The sequence below is a fragment of the Hyperolius riggenbachi genome, chromosome 9 (assembly GCF_040937935.1).
Source record: "Hyperolius riggenbachi isolate aHypRig1 chromosome 9, aHypRig1.pri, whole genome shotgun sequence".
NCBI lineage: Eukaryota > Metazoa > Chordata > Amphibia > Anura > Hyperoliidae > Hyperolius > Hyperolius riggenbachi.
In genome coordinates, this window is record NC_090654.1 from 263,343,605 (window position 1) to 263,364,527 (window position 20,923).

Here is a 20,923-nt window from a genome sequence, read left to right on the forward strand (position 1 = left end):
CACTTACAGGCTGCCGACATTTTCATACAATTAACATCAAATATAAACTAATAATAACAAAACTCCAAACTATTGCCATCTGGTTGACTTTCTCCAGCAGTGCTACGATTGGCTGGAGCAGATTTAGGAGAGGTCCCGCCTAGTGGGCGGGTGTGTTGAATCTGTAGCCGCCAATCCTGCCGCCCTGTCTTTTGGTTCCGCCTCTGGCTCCGCTGGCGGGGGATGCCGGGAGTTGTAGGCACCTCGCTGTTTCTCCTAAGGTAGGAAGCTGGACTCGGAACTACGTCTCCCGGCTTGCTCTGCGCTGCGGACGCTCTTCCTTCCAAGCTGGGCGGCGGCAGCTTCAAGTTGCCATAGATGCGGCCGTGACAGTTACTACGGGATGGAGGTGAGTGCGGGGTCAGGGGGTCCTAACAGCCGGAGCGGGGAGCCCCGGTATATTGGTGCAGCAGCTCCATGAGGATCCCAAAGACCGGATGAACCCCAGTAAGACACAGGAAGTGGGGGACAGTGACTACATGGGGGACACTGCAGTCACTGACTATATGGGGTCCAATGTGTGGGGTCACGGCTGTCACTCACTGACTGACTGTTATGTGTCAGTGCAGGTCTCTGTGGCCGGTGTGGTTAAAAATAAAGCCAACTACTTTCAGAATTTGCTTCCTCTATCATTCTTCTCCTATGGGGTGAAAATTAGCAGGTAGCATGAAATGTTACCTGTAGTGAAAATATTTGCAACATCAGAATTTACAGTCTCTACCAGAGACCAGTGCAGTTGTGTGGCTGCACTGGTCTCTGTTGCCGGCAGAGTCTGTTATGTGGCCGCACTGTTCTGTGTGGCCGGCAGAGTCTATGTGACCCCACTGTTCTGTGTGGCAGGCAGAGTCTGTGGCCGCACTGTTCTGTGTGGCAGGCAGAGTCTGTGGCCGCACTGTTCTGTGTGGCAGGCAGAGTCTGTGGCCGCACTGTTCTGTGTGGCAGGCAGAGTCTGTGGCTGCACTGTTCTGTGTGGCAGGCAGAGTCTGTGGCCGCACTGTTCTGTGTGGCAGGCAGAGTCTATGTGGCCGCACTGTTCTGTGTGGCAGGCAGAGTCTGTGGCCGCACTGTTCTGTGTGGCAGGCAGAGTCTATGTGGCCGCACTGTTCTGTGTGACAGGCAGAGTCTGTTATGTGGCCGCACTGTTCTGTGTGACAGGCAGAGTCTGTTATGTGGCCGCACTGTTCTGTGTGGCAGGCAGAGTCTGTTATGTGGCCGCACTGTTCTGTGTGGCAGGCAGAGTCTGTTATGTGGCCGCACTGTTCTGTGTGGCAGGCAGAGTCTGTTATGTGGCCGCACTGTTCTGTGTGGCAGGCAGAGTCTGTTATGTGGCCGCACTGTTCTGTGTGGCAGGCAGAGTCTGTTATGTGGCCGCACTGTTCTGTGTGGCAGGCAGAGTCTGTTATGTGGCCGCACTGTTCTGTGTGGCAGGCAGAGTCTGTTATGTGGCCGCACTGTTCTGTGTGGCAGGCAGAGTCTGTTATGTGGCCGCACTGTTCTGTGTGGCAGGCAGAGTCTGTTATGTGGCCGCACTGTTCTGTGTGGCAGGCAGAGTCTGTTATGTGGCCGCACTGTTCTGTGTGGCAGGCAGAGTCTGTTATGTGGCCGCACTGTTCTGTGTGGCAGGCAGAGTCTGTTATGTGGCCGCACTGTTCTGTGTGGCAGGCAGAGTCTGTTATGTGGCCGCACTGTTCTGTGTGGCAGGCAGAGTCTGTTATGTGGCCGCACTGTTCTGTGTGGCAGGCAGAGTCTGTTATGTGGCCGCACTGTTCTGTGTGGCAGGCAGAGTCTGTTATGTGGCCGCACTGTTCTGTGTGGCAGGCAGAGTCTGTTATGTGGCCGCACTGTTCTGTGTGGCCGGCAGAGTCTATGTGGCTGCACTGGTCTCTGTGGCCGGCAGTCTGTTATGTGGCCGCACTGTTCTGTGTGGCCGGCAGAGTCTATGTGGCTGCACTGGTCTCTGTGGCCGGCAGTCTGTTATGTGGCCGCACTGTTCTGTGTGGCCGGCAGAGTCTATGTGGCTGCACTGGTCTCTGTGGCCGCACTGTTCTGTGTGGCCGGCAGAGTCTATGTGGCCGCGCTGTTCTGTGTGGCCGCACTGTTCTTTGTGGCCGGCAGTCTGTTGTGTGGCCGGCAAAGTCTGTTGTGTGGCTGCACTGTTCTGTGTGGCCGGCAGAGTCTGTTGTGTGGCCGGCAGAGTCTGTTGTGTGGCCGGCAGAGTCTGTTGTGTGGCCGGCAGAGTCTGTTGTGTGGCCGGCAGAGTCTGTTGTGTGGCCGGCAGAGTCTGTTGTGTGGCCGGCAGAGTCTGTTGTGTGGCCGGCAGAGTCTGTTGTGTGGCCGGCAGAGCCTGTTGTGTGGCCGGCAGAGCCTGTTGTGTGGCCGGCAGAGCCTGTTGTGTGGCCGCACTGTTCTGTGTGGCCGGCAGAGTCTGTTGTGTGGCCGCACTGTTCTGTGTGGCAGGCAGAGTATATGTGGCCGCACTGTTCTGTGTGGCCGGCAGAGTCTGTTGTGTGGCCGGCAGAGTCTGTTGTGTGGCCGGCAGAGTCTGTTGTGTGGCCGCACTGTTCTGTGTGGCAGGCAGAGTATATGTGGCCGCACTGTTCTGTGTGGCCGGCAGAGTCTGTTGTGTGGCCGGCAGAGTCTGTTGTGTGGCCGGCAGAGTCTGTTGTGTGGCCGGCAGAGTCTGTTGTGTGGCCGCACTGTTCTGTGTGGCAGGCAGAGTCTATGTGGCCGCACTGTTCTGTGTGGCAGGCAGAGTCTATGTGGCCGCACTGTTCTGTGTGGCAGGCAGAGTCTATGTGGCCGCACTGTTCTGTGTGGCAGGCAGAGTCTATGTGGCCGCACTGTTCTGTGTGGCAGGCAGAGTCTATGTGGCCGCACTGGTCTGTGTGGCCGGCAGAGTCTATGTGGCCGCGCTGTTGTGTGTGGCCGGCAGAGTCTGTTGTGTGGCAGGCAGAGTCTATTGTGTGGCCGCACTGTTCTGTGTGGCCGGCAGAGTCTGTTATGTGGCTGCACTGTTCTGTGTGGCAGGCAGAGTATATGTGGCCGCACTGTTCTGTGTGGCCGGCAGAGTCTGTTGTGTGGCCGCACTGTTCTGTGTGGCAGGCAGAGTATATGTGGCCGCACTGTTCTGTGTGGCCGGCAGAGTCTGTTGTGTGGCCGGCAGAGTCTGTTGTGTGGCCGGCAGAGTCTGTTGTGTGGCCGCACTGTTCTGTGTGGCAGGCAGAGTCTATGTGGCCGCACTGTTCTGTGTGGCAGGCAGAGTCTGTGTGGCCGCACTGTTCTGTGTGGCAGGCAGAGTCTATGTGGCCGCACTGTTCTGTGTGGCAGGCAGAGTCTATGTGGCCGCACTGTTCTGTGTGGCAGGCAGAGTCTATGTGGCCGCACTGTTCTGTGTGGCAGGCAGAGTCTATGTGGCCGCACTGTTCTGTGTGGCAGGCAGAGTCTATGTGGCCGCACTGTTCTGTGTGGCCGGCAGAGTCTATGTGGCCGCACTGTTCTGTGTGGCCGGCAGAGTCTATGTGGCCGCACTGGTCTCTGTGGCCGGCAGTCTGTTATGTGGCTGCACTGGTCTTTGTGGCCGGCAGTCTGTTATGTGGCCGCACTGTTCTGTGTGGCCGGCAGAGTCTATGTGGCCGCGCTGTTCTGTGTGGCCGGCAGAGTCTGTTATGTGGCTGCACTGTTCTGTGTGGCCGGCAGAGTCTGTTATGTGGCTGCACTGGTCTGTGTGGCCGGCAGAGTCTGTTATGTGGCCGCACTGTGCTGTGTGGCCGGCAGAGTCTATGTGGCTGCACTGGTCTTTGTGGCCGGCAGTCTGTTATGTGGCCGCACTGTTCTGTGTGGCCGGCAGAGTCTATGTGGCCGCGCTGTTCTGTGTGGCCGGCAGAGTCTGTTATGTGGCTGCACTGGTCTGTGTGGCCGGCAGAGTCTATGTGGCCGCGCTGTTCTGTGTGGCCGGCAGAGTCTGTTGTGTGGCCGGCAGAGTCTATTGTGTGGCCGCACTGTTCTGTGTGGCCGGCAGAGTCTGTTATGTGGCTGCACTGTTCTGTGTGGCCAGCAGAGCCTGTTATGTGGCTGCACTGGTCTGTGTGGCCAGCAGAGCCTGTTATGTGGCTGCACTGGTCTGTGTGGCCGGCAGAGTCTATTGTGTGGCCGCGCTGTTCTGTGTGGCCGGCAGAGTCTGTTGTGTGGCCGGCAGAGTCTATTGTGTGGCCGCACTGTTCTGTGTGGCCGGCAGAGTCTGTTATGTGGCTGCACTGTTCTGTGTGGCCAGCAGAGCCTGTTATGTGGCTGCACTGTTCTGTGTGGCCGGCAGAGTCTGTTATGTGGCCGCACTGGTTTGTGCGGCTGGCAGTCTGTTATGTGGCTGCACTGTTCTGTGTGGCCGGCAGAGTCTGTTATGTGGCCACACTGGTTTGTGCGGCTGGCAGTCTGTTATGTGGCCGCACTGTTCTGTGTGGCAGGCAGAGCCTGTTATGTGGCCGCACTGTTCTGTGTGGCCAGCAGAGCCTGTTATGTGGCCGCACTGTTCTGTGTGGCCAGCAGAGCCTGTTATGTGGCCGCACTGTTCTGTGTGGCCAGCAGAGCCTGTTATGTGGCCGCACTGTTCTGTGTGGCCGGCAGAGCCTGTTATGTGGCCGCACTGTTCTGTGTGGCCGGCAGAGCCTGTTATGTGGCTGCACTGTTCTGTGTGGCCGGCAGAGCCTGTTATGTGGCTGCACTGTTCTGTGTGGCCGGCAGAGCCTGTTATGTGGCCGCACTGGTTTGTGCGGCTGGCAGTCTGTTATGTGGCTGCACTGTTCTGTGTGGCCGGCAGAGTCTGTTATGTGGCTGCACTGTTCTGTGTGGCCGGCAGAGCCTGTTATGTGGCTGCACTGTTCTGTGTGGCCGGCAGAGCCTGTTATGTGGCTGCACTGTTCTGTGTGGCCGGCAGAGTCTGTTATGTGGCTGCACTGGTCTGTGTGGCCGGCAGAGCCTGTTATGTGGCTGCACTGTTCTGTGTGGCCGGCAGAGTCTGTTATGTGGCTGCACTGGTCTGTGTGGCCGGCAGAGCCTGTTATGTGATGTCAGAAAGAAAATAATATATATGTGGCACTCCCTTGAATTGTGGAGGGTCTGTGGGTAGATACTTCAATGGGCCAGGTCTCCCCATCTGTGCTGTTCCCCCTACCCTCTTTCTATCCCAGCAGCTGCTGACGTGTGCTCCGTACATTGGAATGGAAGAAAGAATGTCACAGGAATCTTGGTATAAAGAAGCAGCAACGTGCACCATCCGTCAGTGCTCAGCTTCATTTATTGTGCCTGGTATGAAAGGTGTACAACATCGGGGTAACAGCAACCAAACATGTACCTTGTCATGCTGCTGTGGCGTGAGCGGGGGTGGAAGTGGGTGTCAGGGCTGCAAAAGGGTCGGCGACGGCCGTTTTGCATCCAAAAGGACACTAGGTCACGCTACGTTGGGAACGCTTACGCCACAGCAGCATGACAAGGTACATGTTTGGTTGCTGTTACCCCGATGTTGTACACCTTTCATACCAGGTACAATAAATGAAGCGGAGTACTGACGGATGGTGCACGTTGCTGCTTCTTTATACCAAGAGTCTGTTATGTGGCCAAACTAGTCTGTGTGGCTCGCAGAGTCTGTTATGTGGCTGGACTGGTCTGTGTCATTGGCAGAGTCTGTTCTGTGTGGCCGGCAGAGTCTGTTATGTGACCGCACTGGTCTAACCGGCAGAGTCTGTTATACGGCTGGACTGCTCTGTGTGGCTGGCAGAGTCTGTTATGTGGCCACACTGGTCTGTTTTATATGGCCGCACTGTTTTATTACGTGGCTGGACTGGTCAGTGTTGTCGTCAGTCTGTTATGTTGCTGCACTGTTCTGTGTTGCCGGAAGAGTCTGTTATGACGCTGCACTTGTCTGTTATGTGGCTGCACTGGTCTGTGTCATTGGCAGAGTCTGTTATGTGGCCGCATTATTCGGTGTGGCCGGCAGAATCTGTTATGTGGCTGCACTGTTCTTTGTGGCAGGCAGAGTCTGCTATGTTGCCGCACTGTTCTGTGTGGCCGAGTGGCCGACAGTCTGTTATGTTGCTGCACTGTTCTTTGTGGCCGGCAGAGTCTTTGTGGCTGCACTGGTCTCTGTGGCCGGCAGAGCCTGCTATGTGGCAGTACTGGCCTGTGTGGTCAGCAGAGTCTGTTGTGTGGCCGGCAGAGTCTGTTATGTGACCGCACTGGTCTAACCGGCAGAGTCTGTTATGTGGCCGCATTATTCGGTGTGGCCGGCAGAGTCTGTTATGTGGCTGCACTGTTCTTTGTGGCAGGCAGTCTGTTATGTTGCCGCACTGTTCTGTGTGGCCGAGTGGCCGACAGTCTGTTATGTTGCTGCACTGTTCTTTGTGGCCGGCAGAGTCTTTATGTGGCTGCACTGGTCTCTGTGGCATAGCCTGCTATGTGGCAGTACTGGCCTGTGTGGTCAGCAGAGTCTGTTGTGTGGCCGGCAGAGTCTGTTATGTGACCGCACTGGTCTAACCGGCAGAGTCTGTTATGCGGCTGGACTGCTCTGTGTGGCTGGCACTCTGTTGTGTGGTCGTGCTAGTCTGTTATATGGCCCGACTGGTGTGTGTTGCCGGCAGAGTCTGTTATGTGGCCACTCTGGTCTGTTTTGTATGGCCGCACTGGTTTATCACGTGGCTGGACTGGTCAGTGTTGTCGTCAGTCTGTTATGTTGCCGCACTGGTATGTGTGGCCGGCAAGGTCTGTTATATGGCAGACTGGTCTGTGTGGCTGGGATCGATCTGAAAAGTTTCACTTACCTGTGGCTTCTGGCAGCCGCCATGCGCCTGTCTTCAGGTTCCTTTTAAAGGAGAACTGAAGAGAGAGGTATATGGAGGCTGTCATGTTTATTTCCTTTTAATCAATACCAGTTGCCTGGCAGCCCTGCTGGTCTATTTCTCGGCAGTAGTATCTGATTAAAACCAGAAACAAGCATGCAGCTAGTCTTGTCAGATCAGACTTCTAAGTCTGAACCACTGAAACACCTGGTCTGCTGCATGCTTGTTCAGGGGCTATGGCTAATAGTATTAGAGGCAGAGGATCAGCATGGCTGCCAGGCAACTGGTATTGTCTAAAAGGAAATAAACATGACAGCCTCCATATACCTCTCTCTTCAGTTCCCCTTTAAGGGCTTCGTCACACCAAACAGGCTTGCAGGCATTTTTGCAGACCACAAGCACATGTGGTTTTGCATGAGGCATACATATCAGTGCTGCCATGTCGCAATTTCAGAGGACTAGCGCGGAAGATTTAAAATTGTAAACTATTTATTGTATTTATAAAGCGCCAACATATTACGCAGCGCTATACGTGCGCACATGCTTGTAAGAGGGAAATTCCTCCCACATTAAAATGCACTAGAAGTTACTTTTCGTCTATGTTGCTGTCACAGTAGGTAGGTAAAATCTGACTAGTCAGTCTTCTCATGGGGGATTCTCTGTGATTTTTTTTTTTTTTTTTTTTTTTTTCTCCAAAGAACCTTTTGAATAGCAGTTGCATTATTGTGTAGACACATTTAGCAAAGTTATTGGGTCTGGCTTGCCAAAGGAAACACTAAAATGCATGCATTTTTGTTCTTGTGGAAGTGAACAAGCCCTAGCTGCTGCTGTTGCTGCTGCTGTGACTTGGAATCCCGCTGTTGCTCTCCATTGTGGCTGTACAGCCTCTGTCATTGTGCGGTTACTGTGTGCGGTTACATCAGGCTTCCGGTGTGCGCTTGCAGCATATAAAGAGGAAGTGCACAGTGAGGGGGAAGGTGTGACCTACTGCTACAACTGTGTGATGTGTAAGAATATATACAGTGCTGCCCATAATTATTCATACCCCTGGCAAATTTTGACTTAGGCTACTTACACACCAAGACGTTGCGTTTTAGGGGATGTTATGGTTGCATAAAGTGCCCCTAACGCAACGCATGGTCTTGTTGAAGTTGGACGTCAGATTGAGCTGTGTTATGCAGCTCTCAAAGCAGCCGCTCCAGGTTAGTGATAGGAAGTCCGGATTTTTTTAAGGATGCGGATCATTGAAAAGATCCGGATCTTTGAACCGAATCATTTGAATCATTTTACTAGGGAAGCAGACTGGGTGAAATGACTAGCAGGACAGGACTTTCCCTGCACTGTACATTCTGTATGTTCCTGTTTCTTCCAGACAGACATCCACTGTGAACCAAATCTTTCATTGTGATGATCCGGATGATTCGACTCTCAAAAATGATCCGGATCAAATGAACGATTCGTTCATGATCCGGACAACACTAAAGTCCTACCACGAGTCTCTGCAGTGAATATTAATTAGCCATGTGGCTGGCTGCAGAGGAGGAGGGGAGACCTCCTCCAACATTACTGAGCATGTGCAAGCAGTCTAACGTGGCTTAGCCCAGTATAACGTACAGCATGCAGCACTTTGTTTAAACGTGCAGCGTTATACCCTAACGCAACGTGGGGACTGTGAACAGCACAATTGATTTTACCAGGGCTGTGGAGTCGGTCCAAAATTCCACCGACTCCAACTCCTCAGTTTAGGATTCCACCGATTCCGACTCCTCGACTCCGACTCCTCTAATTTGCATATTACAATTTTGTTGATTAAAAGTATGTAACATGAAAATTCGTCTCTTAACTGCCAAAGCTTAGGAATTTTACAAGACAACTGAAGTGAGAAGGATATGTAGCCTACTATATTTATTCCCTTTAGGCTAAAACTAGTCCTTGGTAAGAGTACTTGTAAAAGGTACAAACCGGAACAAAGAACATCTATCAGGCCCTAGGCAATGTAAGTGTGGGTACATGTAAGAATGATGTGCAGGTACTCTGCAGGGGAATGAGGAGATTGTAAACAGACAACACCTCTGTGTTCAATGTGCACAGCATTCTCAGTGGATTCCCTGCAGCTCTGTGGGGAGTGCATATGTAGAGTATAGTACTACTGTGTAACAAAGTAAACCTGAGACAGATGAAATTAAAGTTTTATACATACCTGGGGCTTCCTCCAGCCGCCTTCAGGATAATCTTTGTCCTCCTCCACCACCTGGATCTTCTGCTATGAGTCCAGGTACTTGAGCCAGTCGGGCGTAGTGCGCATGCACATACTCCGCCGCCAGGAGCATACTACACCTGTGCAGCACTATTGCGCAGGTGCAGAATGTTCCTGGCTGTGGGAGCGGCATGTGGCCGGACAGCGCTGACTGGCTGAATTACCAGGACTCATAGCAGAAGATCCGGGTAGTGGAGGTGGACAGCGAGGGACTGATTAGCCTGAAGGAGGCTGGAGGAAGCCCCAGGTATGTATAAAACTTTACTTTTCATCCGTCTCAGTCACCCTTTAATTTGTAGTCGCCAAACCAATTTTTAACAACATATCAAATTATTTGATTTCATCAGCAAAGGGAGTGCATACATTTGCATAAATCAGCATCAATGCAGAATTATTTCCATCTCGTTGACCATCTCTATTAGTGACACGGCTACACATCAGGCTTTATTCTTACAGCATAGATGTTATTTAGTATATATAAGAGATTCCTGTGTACACATCATATATACAGTCACAATCAGATATGTATATCTGACCTTAAAAATACGGGGACTGCTTTATTGAAGTAGCACAAGTAACTAATTTTGATTGGTTTATTTCATTTTTGTGGCCTAAGCACAGCTATTACTGTATATATACTGTATATATACATTATTTTTAATGACTATTATCTGAGAAATAGAACATTTTATCATATTTTCTATTTTAATTACAGTTACAAATTCATTAGGAGTCGGTGCATTTTTTCCCGACTCCGACTCCAGGCACCCAAAATTGCCCGACTCCACGACTCCGACTCCACAGCCCTGGATTTTACAGTGCTGTGAGTTAGGCTGCGTTACTGGCTGCTGTAACGTAGGACTTTAACGTCCCACTGTGAAACCAGCCTTAAAGTTACTTTTATTCAACCAGCAGGTAATTTTTTGACGGGAAATGACATAGGTGTCTCCCGAAAGATAAGACAATGTACAAAAGGCATTATTGTGGGGGGAACATTTCTCAGCTTTTATTTACATTTGAGCAAAAAGTGTCCAGTCCAAAATTATTCATACCCTTCTTTATAATCAATAGAAAAGCCTGTATTGGCTATTACAGCAATCAAACGCTTCCTATTATTGCAGACCAGCTTTTTGCATGTCTCTACAGGCATTTTTGCCCATTCATCTTTCACAATGAGATCCAAATCTTTCAGGTTGGAGGGTCTTCCTGCCATCGCCCTGATCTTTAGCTCCCTCCACAGATTCTCAATTGGAATCAAGTCAGGGCTCTGGCTGGGCCACTCCAAAACGTTAATGTTGTTGTTTGCTAACTATTTCTTCACCACTTTTGCTGTGTGTTTTGCGTCATTGACATGCTTTTATGTCCACTAGTGCCTAAGGGAAAGTTTTTCTGCAGACTGCCTGATGATGTTGTTGAGAAATCTCATGCATTGCTCTTTTTTTATGGTGCCGTTTACTATGATTAGGTTCCAGGGTCCACTGGCTGAAAAACACCCCCAAAAGCAATTGGTTCCACACCACCATGTTTGACAGTGGGGATGGCGTTCTTTGGGTTGAAGGCTTCTCCTTTTTTACACCAAAAGAAGGAAACATCCATTGTGACCAAACAATTCAATTTTTGTTTCATCTGTCCATACCACAGAAGACCAGAAGTCTTGTTCTTTGCTTGGCTGTGGAGTCGGAGTCGTGGAGTCGGGCAATTTTGGGTGCCTGGAGTCGGAGTCGGGAAAAAATGCTCCGACTCCGACTCCGACTCCTAATGAATTTGTAACTGTAATTAAAATAGAAAATATGATAAAATGTTCTATTTCTCAGATAATAGTCATTAAAAATAATGTATATATACAGTATATATACAGTAATAGCTGTGCTTAGTCCACAAAAATGAAATAAACCAATCAAAATTAGTTACTTGTGCTGCTTCAATAAAGCAGTCCCCTTATTTTTAAGGTCAGATATACAAATCTGATTGTGACTGTATATATGATGTGTACACAGGAATCTCTTATATATACTAAATAACATCTATGCTGTAAGAATAAAGCCTGATGTGTAGCTATGTGACTAATAGAGATGGTCAACGAGATGGAAATAATTCTGCATTGATGCTGATTTATGCAAATGTATGCACTCCCTTTGCTGATGAAATAAAATAATTTGATATGTTATTAAAATTTGGTTTGGTGACTACAAATTAAAGGGTAACTGAGACGGATGAAAAGTAAAGTTTTATACATACCTGGGGCTTCCTCCAGCCCCCTTCAGGCTAATCAGTCCCTCACTGTCCTCCACCACCCGGATCTTCTGCTATGAGTCCTGGTAATTCAGCCAGTCAGCGCTGTCCGGCCGCATGCCGCTCCCACAGCCAGGAACATTCTGCACCTGCGCAATAGTGCTGCACAGGTGTAGTACGCTCACGGCGGAGTGTGTTCATGCGCACTACGCTTGACTGACTCAAGTACCTGGACTCATAGCAGAAGATCCAGGTGGTGGAGGAGGACAACGAGGGACTGATTATCCTGAAGGCGGCTGGAGGAAGCCCCAGGTATGTATAAAACTTTAATTTCATCTGTCTCAGGTTTACTTTGTTACACAGTAGTACTATACTCTACATATGCACTCCCCACAGAGCTGCAGGGAATCCACTGAGAATGCTGTGCACATTGAACACAGAGGTGTTGTCTGTTTACAATCTCCTCATTCCCCTGCAGAGTACCTGCACATCATTCTTACATGCACGCACGCACGCACAACTGTATTTTTAGGTTTTCTAGTAAGGTGTATAACTTGGTCAGAGGTTAGAGGGGGAATTGCCTAAGTTAGTGTATGCTTGTTGGAAAAAGTGAGTTATGAGGGAGCTCTTAAAGATATCAAAGGATGGAGAGTGGCAGATGTGTTTTGGATGGGGATTCCATAGGAGGGGTGAAGCACGTGAGAAATCTTGTACACGTAATGTCGAGGAGGTGATTGTAGAGGAGTACAAAAGAAGGTAATGTGCAGATCTGAGATTGCGGTTGGGTTGGTATCTGGAAGCTAGTGAGGAGATGTACAGGGGAGAGAGATTGTGGAGGGTTAAAAATTTGAACTGGATCCTCTGGTTAATTAGCAGCCAATGAAGAGCTTGACAGAGAGGAGCAGCAGAGGAGGGGCGGGAAGAAAGATGAATGAGACGAGCAGCCGAGTTCAGTACAGATTGGAGCAGTGTCAGTTAGTTGGTAGTCCACAAAGTAGTATGTTACAATCAGGGCTGTGGAGTCGGGCAATTTTGGGTGCCTGGAGTCGGGAAAAAATGCACCGACTCCGACTCCTAATGAATTTGTAACTGTAATTAAAATAGAAAATATGATAAAATAGTAATAGCTGTGCTTGGTCCACAAAAATGAAATAAACCAATCAAAATTAGTTACTTGTGCTGCTTCAATAAAGCAGTCCCCGTATTTTTAAGGTCAGATATACATATCTGATTGTGACTGTATATATGATGTGTACACAGGAATCTCTTATGCTGGATACACACGTTGCGTTTCCGCGTTCGATGCGGCGTTCGATTCGCGTCGATTCGATTATTTCCGAGCATTTCCGAGCGCATTTCGATTATTTTTAGGTCGAATGCCATGTAAAGTATGGCAAATCGACCTAACGATCCATCGAACCGCGAATCGGACATGTTGGAAATAATCGAATCGACGCGAATCGAACGCCGCATCGACGCGGAAACGCAACGTGTGTATCCAGCATTATATATACTAAATAACATCTATGCTGTAAGAATAAAGCCTGATGTGTAGCCGTGTCACTAATAGAGATGGTCAACGAGATGGAAATAATTCTGCACTGATGCTGATTTATGCAAATGTATGCACTCCCTTTGCTGATGAAATCAAATAATTTGATATGTTGTTAAAATTTGGTTTGGTGACTACAAATTAAAGGGTAACTGAGACGGATGAAAAGTAAAGTTTTATACATACCTGGGGCTTCCTCCAGCCCCCTTCAGGCTAATCAGTCCCTCGCTGTCCTCCACCACCCGGATCTTCTGCTATGAGTCCTGGTAATTCAGCCAGTCAGCGCTGTCCGGCCGCATGCCGCTCCCACAGCCAGGAACATTCTGCACCTGCGCAATAGTGCTGCACAGGTGTAGTATGCTCCTGGCGGCGGAGTGTGTGCATGCGCACTACGCCTGACTGGCTCAAGTACCTGGACTCATAGCAGAAGATCCAGGTGGGGGAGGAGGACAACGAGGGACTGATTATCCTGAAGGCGGCTGGAGGAAGCCCCAGGTATGTATAAAACTTTAATTTCATCTGTCTCAGGTTTACTTTATTACACAGTAGTACTATACTCTACATATGCACTCCCCACAGAGCTGCAGGGAATCCACTGAGAATGCTGTGCACATTGAACACAGAGGTGTTGTCTGTTTACAATCTCCTCATTCCCCTGCAGAGTACCTGCACATCATTCTTACATGTACCCACACTTACATTGCCTAGGGCCTGATAGATGTTCTGTGTTCCGGTTTGTACCTTTTACAAGTACTCTTACCAAGGACTAGTTTTAGTCTAAAGGGAATAAATATAGTAGTCTACATATCCTTCTCACTTCAGTTGTCTTGTAAAATTCCTAAGCGTTGGCAGTTAAGAGACGAATTTCATGTTACATACTTTTAATCAACAAAATTGTAATATGCAAATTAGAGGAGTCGGAGTCGGTGGAATCCTAAACTTAGGAGTCGGAGTCGGTGGATTTTTGGACCGACTCCACAGCCCTGGTTACAATAGTCCAGATGAAATATTATAAGAGCATGTACTAACATTTTAGTTGTGTTAGGTCAAAGGGGAATGGCTTGAGGTAAGGCAAGGCTTGTCAGAAAAAGTGAGTTTTGAGTGAGTTTTTTTTTTTCCCTTAACAAACCCCCCCCCCCCCCCCCCCCCCCCCAAACAGATGCTTACCTAAGGAGAGGGACAGCTCTGGGTCGTTTAGAGCCTTTCTGTTCCTTTCCTGGTCCCCGTGTTCCACTGACTGCTCTCTACCTATGCCAGGAGCTCCGTAATGCGCATGCGCTGTACAGAGCCTCCTGAGGAGGGAGATGTGAATGGAGGAGGCAGCACTGGAACGCGGGGTCTGTGAGAGGAGAGGAAAGGCTCATTAGGACCCAGAGCCTTCCCTCGCCTTAGGTAATTATCTGTTTTTTGTTGTGTTTATTTATTTATTTATTTATTTTTTTTACGCTTCAAATTCTCTTTAACCACTTTGGTACCAGCCCCTTAAAGAGAAACTCCAGTGAAAATAATGTAATAAAAAAAGTGCTTCATTTTTACCATAATTATGTATAAATGATTTAGTCAGTGTTTGCTCATTGTAAAATCTTTCCTCTCCCAGATTTACATTCTGACATTTATCACATGGTGACTAGCTGCTGCTAGCTTTTTTGGCTGTTACAGACAGCTGTAAACAGCCATTTCCTGTCTGTGAACATTGCTACATTGTGGCAGTTTGCCCAGAGTACCGCGGTACCAGAGCTTCTTGTGGGAGGGGTTTCATCACAAAATCAGTCATACAGCGCCCCCTGATGGTCTGTTTGTGAAATGCAATAGATTTGTCATGTAAAAGGGGGTATCAGTTACTGATTGGGATAAAGTTCAATTCTTGGTCGGAGTTTCTCTTTAAGGACCAGAGACCACTTATATTAAATACCTGGGTTTGCCGACATCATGCCGCACGGAATCGCTGCAGTCACTGTTCATGCTGCACACCCATCGCCTCAGCCCCACCTGCTCTGCCGTCTCTATGGCGGTAGAGCTTTGTGAGCCAGTCAGGAACTGATTTTATTGGCTCCTGACCCTGTGATCAATGTGAGCCAATGAGATTGACTAGCTCTACCGCCATAGAGACGGCAGAGTGAGAGAGTGGTGGTAGCGCAATGGCTATTTTATAATGCAGACTGCATGCAATGAAAATCTCACAGGAGCTTTGGAGGTCATTGGAAAAGGCTTGGCAGGCCGCATTTGGCCCTGGGGCCAGACTTTGGACAGCCATAATTCCAATTTGCATAGTAGCTAGAGTTATTTACATCTTATTGACCATGCCTGGGCAGCATTGTCTTTATATGAATGACCTGTCTGATACATTTTCAGGGGTTAGACGAGATTTGCTGGACTTCTATAAATCTGCCCTTAGCCTAATGCTTCTTGCGAGAGGATTCCGCAGCCATCCAGCATTCGCAATGCAGAACAGCGCAGTATTAAAGTGTACCTGTGGTGAGAGGGATGCGGAAGCTGCCATGTCTATTTCCTTTTAGGTAATGCTGATTGCCTGGCTGCCCTCATGCATGTGGCCTTCAGTCAGAACTCCTGATCTACATAGTTTTGGACTATTGAAGACAGAGCATCAGCCAGTCAATATGTAACAACTACTATGTTTCTACAACTCTGGTCAAAACTTTTTCTTTCTAACTAAAAGGAAATCTTACTAATGACACAGATGCCAGTAAAAGCGATGCAGATGTTGTGCTCCTTCCACTCTGCAAAAACTATCATGTTGGCTTGAGAGAAATGTCTGTAGGACATTAGCTGGATCCTGTGACTCGCTGGCTGCTGTCTCTCTCAGGGTGAATGGATGTCACTGTGATCTCTCTCCACATAGGAGGTGCAGGGTGTGCTGGTCTCTAGGGATGCAGCTTGTGCCGGCTCTGTATACTTCTGGGAGTGCTGGGGCCCTGGCAACTATCTTACTAGCTTGTTGGTAAGCCTGGAAACTAGAAATGTGCTGTGAGCTGTGTCCTTGCTGTGGGACTGCCCTGTGAGCTGTGTGTCCTTACTGTGTGACTGCCCTGTGAGCTGTGTGTCTACCCTGTGAGCTGTGTGTCTACCCTGTGAGCTGTGTGTCTACCCTGTGAGCTGTGGGACTGCCCTGTGAGCTGTGTGACTGCCATGTTGGCTGTTTTCTCGCTGTGTGGTGTGTCCCTGCCCTGTGAGCTGTATGATCTCACTGTGGGACTGCCCTGTGAGCTGTTTGTCTGTGGTGTGTGACTGTCCTTTGAGATGTGTGGTGTGTGACTGTCCTGTGAGCTGTGTGGTGTGTGACTGCTCTGTGAGCTGTGTGGTGTGTGACTGCCCTGTGAGCTGTGTGGTGTGTGACTGCCCTGTGAGCTGTGTGGTGTGTGACTGCCCTGTGAGCTGTGTGGTGTGTGACTGCCCTTTGAGCTGTGTGGTGTGTGACTGCCCTTTGAGCTGTGTGGTGTGTGACTGCCCTGTGAGCTGTGTGGTGTGTGACTGCCCTGTGAGCTGTGTGGTGTGTGACTGCCCTGTGAGCTGTGTGGTGTGTGACTGCCCTGTGAGCTGTGTGGTGTGTGACTGCCCTTTGAGCTGTGTGGTGTGTGACTGCCCTGTGAGCTGTGTGGTGTGTGACTGCTCTGTGAGCTGTGTGGTGTGTGACTGCTCTGTGAGCTGTGTGGTGTGTGTGACTGCCCTGTGAGCTGTGTGGTGTGTGTGACTGCCCTGTGAGCTGTGTGGTGTGTGACTGCCCTGTGAGCTGTGTGGTGTGTGACTGCCCTGTGAGCTGTGTGGTGTGTGACTGCCCTGTGAGCTGTGTGGTGTGTGACTGCCCTTTGAGCTGTGTGGTGTGTGACTGCCCTTTGAGCTGTGTGGTGTGTGACTGCCCTTTGAGCTGTGTGGTGTGTGACTGCCCTTTGAGCTGTGTGGTGTGTGACTACCCTGTGAGCTGTGTGGTGTGTGACTGCCCTGTGAGCTGTGTGGTGTGTGACTGCTCTGTGAGCTGTGTGGTGTGTGTGACTGCCCTGTGAGCTGTGTGGTGTGTGTGACTGCCCTGTGAGCTGTGTGGTGTGTGACTGCCCTTTGAGCTGTGTGGTGTGTGACTGCCCTTTGAGCTGTGTGGTGTGTGACTGCCCTGTGAGCTGTGTGGTGTGTGACTGCTCTGTGAGCTGTGTGGTGTGTGTGACTGCCCTGTGAGCTGTGTGGTGTGTGTGACTGCCCTGTGAGCTGTGTGGTGTGTGACTGCCCTGTGAGCTGTGTGGTGTGTGACTGCCCTGTGAGCTGTGTGGTGTGTGACTGCCCTGTGAGCTGTGTGGTGTGTGACTGCCCTTTGAGCTGTGTGGTGTGTGACTGCCCTTTGAGCTGTGTGGTGTGTGACTGCCCTTTGAGCTGTGTGGTGTGTGACTGCCCTTTGAGCTGTGTGGTGTGTGACTGCCCTTTGAGCTGTGTGGTGTGTGACTACCCTGTGAGCTGTGTGGTGTGTGACTGCCCTGTGAGCTGTGTGGTGTGTGACTGCTCTGTGAGCTGTGTGGTGTGTGTGACTGCCCTGTGAGCTGTGTGGTGTGTGTGACTGCCCTGTGAGCTGTGTGGTGTGTGACTGCCCTTTGAGCTGTGTGGTGTGTGACTGCCCTTTGAGCTGTGTGGTGTGTGACTGCCCTGTGAGCTGTGTGGTGTGTGACTGCTCTGTGAGCTGTGTGGTGTGTGTGACTGCCCTGTGAGCTGTGTGGTGTGTGTGACTGCCCTGTAAGCTGTGTGGTGTGTGACTGCCCTGTGAGCTGTGTGGTGTGTGACTGCCCTGTGAGCTGTGTGGTGTGTGACTGCCCTTTGAGCTGTGTGGTGTGTGACTGCCCTTTGAGCTGTGTGGTGTGTGACTGCCCTTTGAGCTGTGTGGTGTGTGACTGCCCTTTGAGCTGTGTGGTGTGTGACTGCCCTTTGAGCTGTGTGGTGTGTGACTACCCTGTGAGCTGTGTGGTGTGTGACTGCCCTGTGAGCTGTGTGGTGTGTGACTGCCCTGTGAGCTGTGTGGTGTGTGACTGCCCTTTGAGCTGTGTGGTGTGTGACTGCCCTGTGAGCTGTGTGGTGTGTGACTGCTCTGTGAGCTGTGTGGTGTGTGACTGCCCTTTGAGCTGTGTGGTGTGTGACTGCCCTTTGAGCTGTGTGGTGTGTGACTGCCCTTTGAGCTGTGTGGTGTGTGACTACCCTGTGAGCTGTGTGGTGTGTGACTGCCCTGTGAGCTGTGTGGTGTGTGACTGCTCTGTGAGCTGTGTGGTGTGTGTGACTGCCCTGTGAGCTGTGTGGTGTGTGTGACTGCCCTGTGAGCTGTGTGGTGTGTGACTGCCCTTTGAGCTGTGTGGTGTGTGACTGCCCTGTGAGCTGTGTGGTGTGTGACTGCCCTGTGAGCTGTGTGGTGTGTGACTGCCCTGTGAGCTGTGTGGTGTGTGACTGCCCTGTGAGCTGTGTGGTGTGTGTGACTGCCCTGTGAGCTGTGTGGTGTGTGTGACTGCCCTGTGAGCTGTGTGGTGTGTGTGACTGCCCTGTGAGCTGTGTGGTGTGTGACTGCCCTGTGAGCTGTGTGGTGTGTGACTGCCCTTTGAGCTGTGTGGTGTGTGACTGCCCTTTGAGCTGTGTGGTGTGTGACTGCCCTTTGAGCTGTGTGGTGTGTGACTGCCCTTTGAGCTGTGTGGTGTGTGACTGCCCTGTGAGCTGTGTGGTGTGTGACTGCCCTGTGAGCTGTGTGGTGTGTGACTGCCCTGTGAGCTGTGTCCTCACTGTGCGACTGCCCTGTGAGCTGTGTCCTCGCTGTGTGGTGTGTGACTGCCCTGTTAGCATTTTATTAAGGTGTATCCATATAAATGACCCACCCTGTAGATACAGACTGGTGACTATAGTCAGCGTGTCTCTTTCCTGTTGGATCTTTGCACTGTATTATACATACCATGAGTCTGGCCTTTTCTGGACTACTGGGCAGTGTTTAGCCTGGCTGTTCACGAATCCTCCAAGGAGATGGTCCACTGGCCACAATATGTGTGGGGACACTTCTGTAGCTGGTGGCGCAGTTACAAGCCTTGTAACATTATAAGGATGATGACCCTTCATTAGGTCTGGAAGAGATTGTGCTACAATTGTGCATTGTATTCCGGGGGAATTTTGTATCCAGTATCACCATTGAGGAATTTTGTAACTGTGGCTATCTAATGCTGGATCCACACCATACACTTTTTTTTTTTGGCAGATTTACCTGCCAGATCAATTATTTCCAGCGTCTTCTATAGAAATCGATCAGAAAATCGCTAAAAAAAACAATCGATCCTCAGATCGGAGGTAGGTAAATCTGCCAAAAAATTGTATGCTGTGGCTCCAGCATTAGACTCCATACAGGTCTGTTTTTAATCATATGAAAACCTCTTTGTGCTTTTACTATATTGTGTGACTCGATCTGTGTTTAGTCAACGTTTCTATTATTAGAGAATACTGATGCGTCTGTCCTCCTCTTTAATAAGGTTCTCCTGAATAACTTTATTGAGTGTTGAGTTTACAGTGTTTCACTTTCTCGTCGTTCCCTCACACTGATTGTAATCTCTTGGCTTGGCACTCGCATGTCTTGCAGGAATGGTCGGGATGTATGTTTGGTGACTTGAACCCATATGCAATTCAGGGTCATATGCAATTCACTTATTCTCCGGAGTTCTCTCCTAGGTGATATTTTCAAACGTTGTCATAAAATGGTTTTTAAACCACCAGCAAGCAAGAAAATTCTAAAAATAACCTTTTTCAATTGTAAACTGCTGAAAGTTATATTTAAAAAGATGAAAAATTATACTCTAGGAGATAACTCAGGAGAAAAAAATAATTGTATATGGGCCTTGGTGTGTGTACACAAGCAGAAAACCTGCTCACTGGTCAATAGACTTTTTAATCAGGGCTGTGGAGTCGGAGTCTGAGTGATTTTTGGGTACCTGGAGTCAGTCGGGGAAAAAATGCACCGACTCATACTTCTAATGAATTTTAAACTGTAATTAAAATAGAAAAGATGGTAAAATGTTCTATTTTCCAGATAATAGTCATCATAAATTATATATACAGTAATAGCTGTGCTTAGCCCACAAAAATTAAATAAACCAATCAAAAATAGTTAATTGTGCTGCTTCAATAAAGCAGTCCCTGTATGTTTAAAGTCAGATATACACATCTGATTGTGACTGTATATATGATGTGTACACAGGAATCTCTTATATATACGAAATAACATCTATGCTGTAAGAATAAAGCCTGATGTGTAGCCGTGTCACTAATAGAGATGGTCAATGAGATTCTGCGCTGATGCTGGTTTATACAAATATATGCACTCCTTTTGCTCATAAAATCAAATAATTTGATATGTTTTTAAATTTGGTGTGGTGACTACGGATTAAATGGTACCTGAGACTGATGAAAAGTGTTATACATATCTGGGGCTTCCTCCAGCCCCCTTCAGGCTAATCAGTCCCTCGCTGTCCTCCACCACCTGCATCTCCTGCTATGAGTCCCGGTAATTCAGCCAGTCAGCGCAGTCCGGCCGCGTGCCATTCCTACAGCCAGGAACATTCTGCACCTGCGCAATAGTGCTGCGCAGCTGTAGTAAGCTCCCAGCGGCGGAGTGTGTGCATGCGCCCTGCGCCCGACTGGCTCAGGTGCCTAGACCCATAGCAGAAGATCCAGGTGGTGGAGGAGGACAGCGAGGGACTGATTAGCCTGAAGGGGGCTGGAGGAAGCCCCAGGTATGTATAAAACAGGTTTACTTTACTTTAAGTTACACAGTAGTGCTATACTTTACATATGCACTCCCCACAGAGCTGCAAGGAATCCACTGAGAATGCTGTGCACATTGAACACAGAGGTGTTGTCTGTTTACAATCTCCTCATTCCCCTGCAGAGTACCTGCACATCACTCTTACATGTACCCACAGTTACATTGCCTAGGGCCTGATAGATGTTCTTTGTTCTTGTCTGTACCTTTTACAAGTACTCTTACCAAGGACTAGTTTTAAG

The 20,923-nt window shown here is 49.5% G+C and overlaps 1 protein-coding gene across 4 annotated transcripts in view; it reads left to right on the top strand.

The window, feature by feature from the left end:
* The first annotated feature begins 283 nt into the window (after positions 1-283).
* The window catches only part of CEP128 (centrosomal protein 128), a 253,904-nt gene continuing 233,264 nt past the window's right edge, over positions 284-20,923 (top strand). For 3 of the 4 annotated variants that reach the window (XM_068254444.1, XM_068254441.1, XM_068254445.1), the window contains exon 1: positions 284-388. The gene's annotated coding sequence lies outside the window, so the exon portion shown is untranslated. The other variant, XM_068254442.1, reaches the window with a different exon arrangement.